Source organism: Copidosoma floridanum, unplaced genomic scaffold, assembly GCF_036245765.1.
Source record: "Copidosoma floridanum isolate Cflo_tuat_1 unplaced genomic scaffold, Cflo_Japanese_pri ptg000031l, whole genome shotgun sequence".
Lineage (NCBI taxonomy): Eukaryota > Metazoa > Arthropoda > Insecta > Hymenoptera > Encyrtidae > Copidosoma > Copidosoma floridanum.
Genome location: NW_028321908.1, coordinates 23,715 through 30,120, shown reverse-complemented (window position 1 = coordinate 30,120; position 6,406 = coordinate 23,715). Strand labels below are relative to the sequence as shown.

The window sequence follows — 6,406 nt, the reverse complement described above, 5'->3', positions numbered from 1 at the left end:
TCCAGAACATCGGCCACGTATGATAGATCTGATAGACCTTTTTTCAAGTGTAAAAGTAAATTGAAGGTCATTAATATATACTTATTGTACCAGTCATGGTTATTTCATATATGATACTGTTTAAAATACACTGTTGTAATTCTTTAAAGCGTTTCGATTAGCTTTTATAGATATAATTTATTTGCTGAGTCTGTGATCTAGTTAAAAATAAAAGACCAGTATTGTATAATAACTTAATGAATAGGTGTGGTATGTATTCACTAAGATTTTCTCTGATTTTTCAGATACCAAAAATGCATTATATAATTACAAAGAACAAATAATATTTAGTGTTTTTTTTTTCTAAAAAAAATTGTCGTGTAAATGTTAGTATACTAACGAAAACCCAATTTTTTTACATGTGTAGTTTCCAACAGTTTAATACTGCATAAGCGACTCCATTGTTTAATAATTATATAAGACATTACGATAAGCCATAAACGAATACAGAGATTATTGAGTTTGTGCTCTAGTTAAAAATTTAAGGCTTAGTAATGTATTTCAAAAGAATGTTGATAAAGCACATTGATGTGTATAGATTTATAGTTAATTTTAAATTGAAATAATTATAAAATAGCTTTTAATAACAATTTTCAAAATTTTTTCTGTAAACAAAATTTTATGTAAAAGTACATTTACGAATAAGAAAAGCATAATTTACATGTAATTCGCTTGGAAAAAATTATTTGATGATATTTTAATATTGTAACAAATTGGAAAATAAAACTACATATTTTAAACTGTAAATAAAAAAACTTTACGTCTTTCAATACGGATATACAATTCACATTTACAACCATTTCAGGCATGTCTAATTATGTTCATTAGACTTGACGTAGTTTATGATTTTATTGTAAAAATTGTAAGCATCCTCAGCTGTGTATATCTCTGCAACTTCAAAAACTGTTTCAATAAAGTCGGTAATCTCTGGTGATGCCAGCCTCGGCTTTGTTGTATATTCTTCTTGAAGATACTGTACATGACGTACATCAACTGTCTGTCTGCAATCACAAGCATTGAAAGTATGAGGATTGTCAAAAATTTCATTTGGTTTGCCATTAATATTAAGTATTAATGTTATTTTGTTTGCGGATTTGATGCTCATTCCACTCTTTTCTAGTGAGGTATAATTCTCTTTTGATGACAGGCCCAAAACAGTATCACAGAATTTTTATGCACAAAGCGTCATTCGTATCCAGAAGCATCGCAGCTTCCATCATTTTAAACAGGTTTATGTAAAAATCGCACATATGTTGGCGAAGTTGTCTCCAGTAGGACTCTATCCTCTGATTGCTCGTGCTTTTACCCTTCATAAAGCTTGCAGTTTTTGCGTAATCATCATTTTGGTTGTAACGCAAAGCAATTTGTATATTTTCCATGACAACTACTTCTGAACCATGATCTGTCCTTATTATTGTTGGCAGGAATCTACGTTTTTTAATTAACTGATAGTAATAGTAGCCAATTACCTTTGCATCGTTATTTGTAGAGGAAACATCAAGGAAGAGAACTTTTCTGGAAAAGCCATCAATACAGCCATAGATGGCAAAGCCAAATCTTTCAAGCTTGTCATTTCCACCACAGTGCCAAATAAAATTAGGGCCTGGAACTGAGTAATCTCTTCTTTTCAATCTATATCTGCAACGTCCGTCAACTCCTACAGGATCTACTTCACGTAATACCTTCAAAACAGTATTTTGTTTTACGTCCAAATCATACAATCGCTTTAATCTTAGCCACATTGCCTTGTAACCTAGATTAACACCACTTCCCTCCTAGTTCTAGTAGTATAGCCATTAAAATTTTTTTAATATCTGATTCTTTAATATTTTTCCTTTTCAAATTGCTACACTTCAAAATCCTGCACAATGTTCTGGATGAAATTTGTATGTCATACTTTTGTTTCAGCTTGTGTAATATTAGCTTGTAAGAGTATCCTTTTACAAAGTATTTTTTTATTTTCCCCACAATAAATGGGTTTATTTTTAAAATTTAAGACAAATAAAATTTTAACTATTAAAAAAAATAATTTTTATATGAATTTATATTAGATAGATTTTTGTAATTACCATTAAATGTTGCGATTAATTAATTTATTAAATAATAGAGTAAGGCATCAGAAAATGACCCTAAAACACTTGAACATAATCTATAATACTCATTGCATATATAATTACACTCAAATGAGCTAGCTTGCTTGCTCGCAACTATGCAACTTTTATGTGAAAAGATGCGTGCTTTCGACATCGCAAGCAGATGGCGTATAGGCGCTTCCGTAGATAGGCGCTTGCGTTATTATTTAAGATTTTAGTACCTATTAGATTGGCCAGTATACGCCTTGGGTCGTAGGGTGATAGGCACTTATTATTAATTTAAATGATTTGAATAAGGAAGTAATTTTGATATGGTTTAATTAATTAATTTAAATACCACTTCTGACATAGGATGTACTTAATGAGACATAATTTATATTTTTGGCTTTTAGTAGAATTCTTATACTTATTGCTCTGGGTATGTTTTGTTTCATCAATAATTTATCATATAAGTTATAATTTAAATGTTTTTACTGTATGACTTATGTATTAAATATTATTATGATAGTAACAAGTTATTTTGAATAAAATTGATATAAGTTTATGATAGCACCGCTGCTAAAATCCACGTGGATTAATATGAAAAAAAATTAACTATGTCTTCAATTTATCTAATAAATAATATTTGGTGGTCTAAAATATTTTTAGGTAAAGCTGTAATTTTTTATTACTATTAATATTAGACACGTAAAAGTTTGAATACGACGTGCATAGATGGAGAACCTTAGATGACATTTTGATCGTAAATAATATTATGAGTTTATCCATCCAGTTTTTATCTTTGCACTTATAATATGACAACATAACCCTTAAAACACTGAAAAATTTATATATCTCGAAAGAAATGCAAGATAGATTAAAAATAACTATTGCTACGTGTTTTCGTATGAGACACTGATCGTCAAAATGCATAAATGCAGAGGTTTTCGTTTACTTTACAACATAATCGCATTTTTCACTTTTTCTATCACGTATTGATAAGCTGAACGTAAAAATTACAAATTGAAATTGTCGCCTCACTTTTCATTTTCTCGGATATGCGAGCTACCATTGAAAATAGGTGACCTCGTGCGCGCAGAGTCTTTTTTTATTATCCATATGCCATTTTTAGTATCACAGAATATTGACCAGTGCAATTAAACTTGTTCTCGCTGCCACGCACACCAGTGTATAATTGTTTGTTCGCTTTTATACAGAATTTCGATCTCGTACAATGAATAGTGCAATTAAAAAGTACTTTGAAATGAACTTAACAAATGAACAGATTTGTGAACTACTCAAAAAGGATTTTGGCATTGAAATGTCTATGGGCAGCTTAAAAGTAAAAATCTCCAGACTTGGACTGAAGAAAAAAAACATTGTGGAGAGTGATCTAAAGTATGTATGTTTTGCTATCTACGAAGAAATCAATGAATCAGTTCCTAACTTGGGATACAGATCACTGTGGCGAAAATTGAAGAAAAAACACTTGCTCACTGTAAAACGAGATACAGTTTACGAATTATTAAAATTAATCGATCCAGATGGATTGGCCCACAGACTTCAAAATCGTCTGAGACGGAAAGTGTACTTAAGTCCCGGCCCCAACTACATCTGGCATATAGACGGTTACGATAAGCTTAAACCCTTTGGTTTTGCGATTCATGGGTGCATTGACGGGTACTCAAGATTTATTCTTTAGTTAAATGTTGCGACAACCAACAATGATCCCTCAGTAACTGCACATTACTTTTTAAACACGGCTATGCAGTTTGATTGTATCCCAACCATAGTGAGGACAGACAAGGGAACAGAAAACACTATGATTGAAACCCTTTAAGTGTGCCTACAAAAAAGTTACAATGACCCATGTAGTGGAGAAAACAGTTTCATTAAAGGAGCCAGTGTTCATAACCAACATATCGAATCCTTTTGGGGTCAGATGAGACAGCACTCCATGGATTTTTTTATTCAGCTTTTTAAGAGCTTTGTACAGCAAAATTTGTTTAATGGATCCGATTTAGATAAAAACTGTTTAAGATACTCATTTGGAAAAATTACAGAAAATGAGTTATTGTTAACCCAAACTTTGTGGAATGAGCATATCATTAGGCATCAATGAGAACAAAATCATGTTGGCGGAAAGCCACATATTTTGTTCAACTTACCCGAAGACCGAGGAGCACGCGATTATAGGATAAGTATTGATAAAGACGCTGTCACGTAATTAAGGGACATGTTTACAACTGAACCTCAGTTAAGGTAAAGGCACTAGTTACTGGCCGTGACCAGTACCTGGCCACCAACACCATTTCACGAATTATAAGAATTAACTTAATACTAATTCGTACTAGGATAACATTACTGTAAAAACTTATCAATAATTCATTTTAAAATGCAACGAAGATAGTTGTTCTAGTTCAAGACTTTAAAAAATAATTTTGAAAAATTGGTGCTAGTACTAGAGCACTTGTACATAAAATGTGTACATAACCTCACTTCTGCGAGCACTAGTAGCCGACCACCTCAATTTATGTACATTTAGCATGGGGTGGCCAGTTACTGGCTCTTAAATTTGGGCCACTAAAGCAACCTTTATTTTTAGTGGCCATGTACTGAAGCATCTGACATACTCAGATTATTATAAATTATTATTGTCTACGTTAGGATATACGACTTCTATTTATCGTATAGTTTGAAATACATTCATAGCTTTCAAATGATACCTCACAGAAGTTAAAGTTTTAAAAGCTGTTTAAAATATTTTACGCCAACAAATGTAGAAGAAGCCACTTTGTTATATACAAAATTGATTACGTTGTTTCAAGACGTATAATTGTCATAATTCCAAAAATATATAATTACAGGAGATGTATATATGTCAGGACTTGTGCAACTTCATTAAATAAAATTTTTAATTTACATTAATAGTGATTTATTTCAATACATTTGCATAGATTACATCCTTATATCGTTTTTTAGTAACATTAACAGTATTTATCGCACGTTATCACACATTTTTTGGTTAAATTAAATAACAAACATTTTAAATACAAAAGTCTTTACTTAGTAATGTGACCATGCTATTATTCATTTTTTTTTTTTTTTCAATAATCTAAATAAACATAGTGTTTGTGTTTCTATTATCTTTTTTAAGCATTTAATAATCAACCTTATCCTTTTCAGGTAATTTTCGAGAAACGTAAGTGATGTCATTACACAAGTAATCTTACTTGACCTGTTGACACTACAAAGTTATTTGTTTATAGGCAAACACGAAAGATTATCCACTTTTTTGGGATTAGAATGTGTAATGATATATAAAAAGTAATAAAAAAAAAGCCTTTATTAAAAAAGGAAAAATCATTTTAGTTATGTAATAATAAAATAAGGTAAGGTAAAAGTACCTATTATGAAAAGGTTTTTCGAATAACATGTTTTACTTATGAAATATAAGCCTAGAGAGCATGCATGTGATTACATTTTTGCATTAAATAGTTGTAAGGTCTTTAAATATTAGTTTGCAAATAAAAAAAACCATAGTATATAATACTATAACAATTAAATAATTAAAAATGTGCTGACTCGGAATGTCCGTATTATGAAATGAAATATTGGACCATGTCCCTATATTCCATAACGTATGTCCGTATTGTGAAATCAGGCTTAAATATAAATAAAAATAATAATTAGGCTTATGATTTGTGAGGTCATACCTTCAGGCTTAGTAAGTAAGTACTTTAATTAATAAAAAATACTTTATTATTTGAAATTTGATCTCAATACCAGTATTTTACTTCCATTTAAATCAAATACAACACTGCATGCGTACCAAAGGTAAATGAGAATAATTTAAATGACTTAATTTTTTAAAATATGATAATATTAAATAAGATAAATAACGATGCAACCGTAAATTAAGAAAATTAAGACTTTTTTTTTTTGATGGTTCGTTGAACATTTTTAATACTTTCAGTTATTTTTTTCATCTCTTCCGATAATCTTTTTTTCTCTTCTGTCAATTTTTTTTTTTAACATAGTTTCTTCTTTGAGCCTTTGCTCTTTTAATTTCTCATTTCTGCATTGAACCCATTCATCGAAGGTGCCAACTGCAGGTAATTTGGGTCCCCCTTTTTTTGCAGGTAGATTTTTTTTCTTCGGCATGAAATCTTCAGGGAAAGTGAACGCTTAAGAGAAACTTTTCCAGAAGTTGCCTACTTAATAATCACATAAAAATGAAAAAATTGTACTCATATCGATGAAAATTTTCGTAATACTAACTGTTTAATACGTAC

The 6,406-nt window shown here is 30.3% G+C and overlaps 1 pseudogene; it reads left to right on the top strand.

Annotated features, from left to right (window-relative positions):
- The first annotated feature begins 3,345 nt into the window (after positions 1–3,345).
- Positions 3,346–4,377, top strand: LOC149373379 (uncharacterized; annotated as a pseudogene).
- Positions 4,378–6,406: the final 2,029 nt, after the last annotated feature.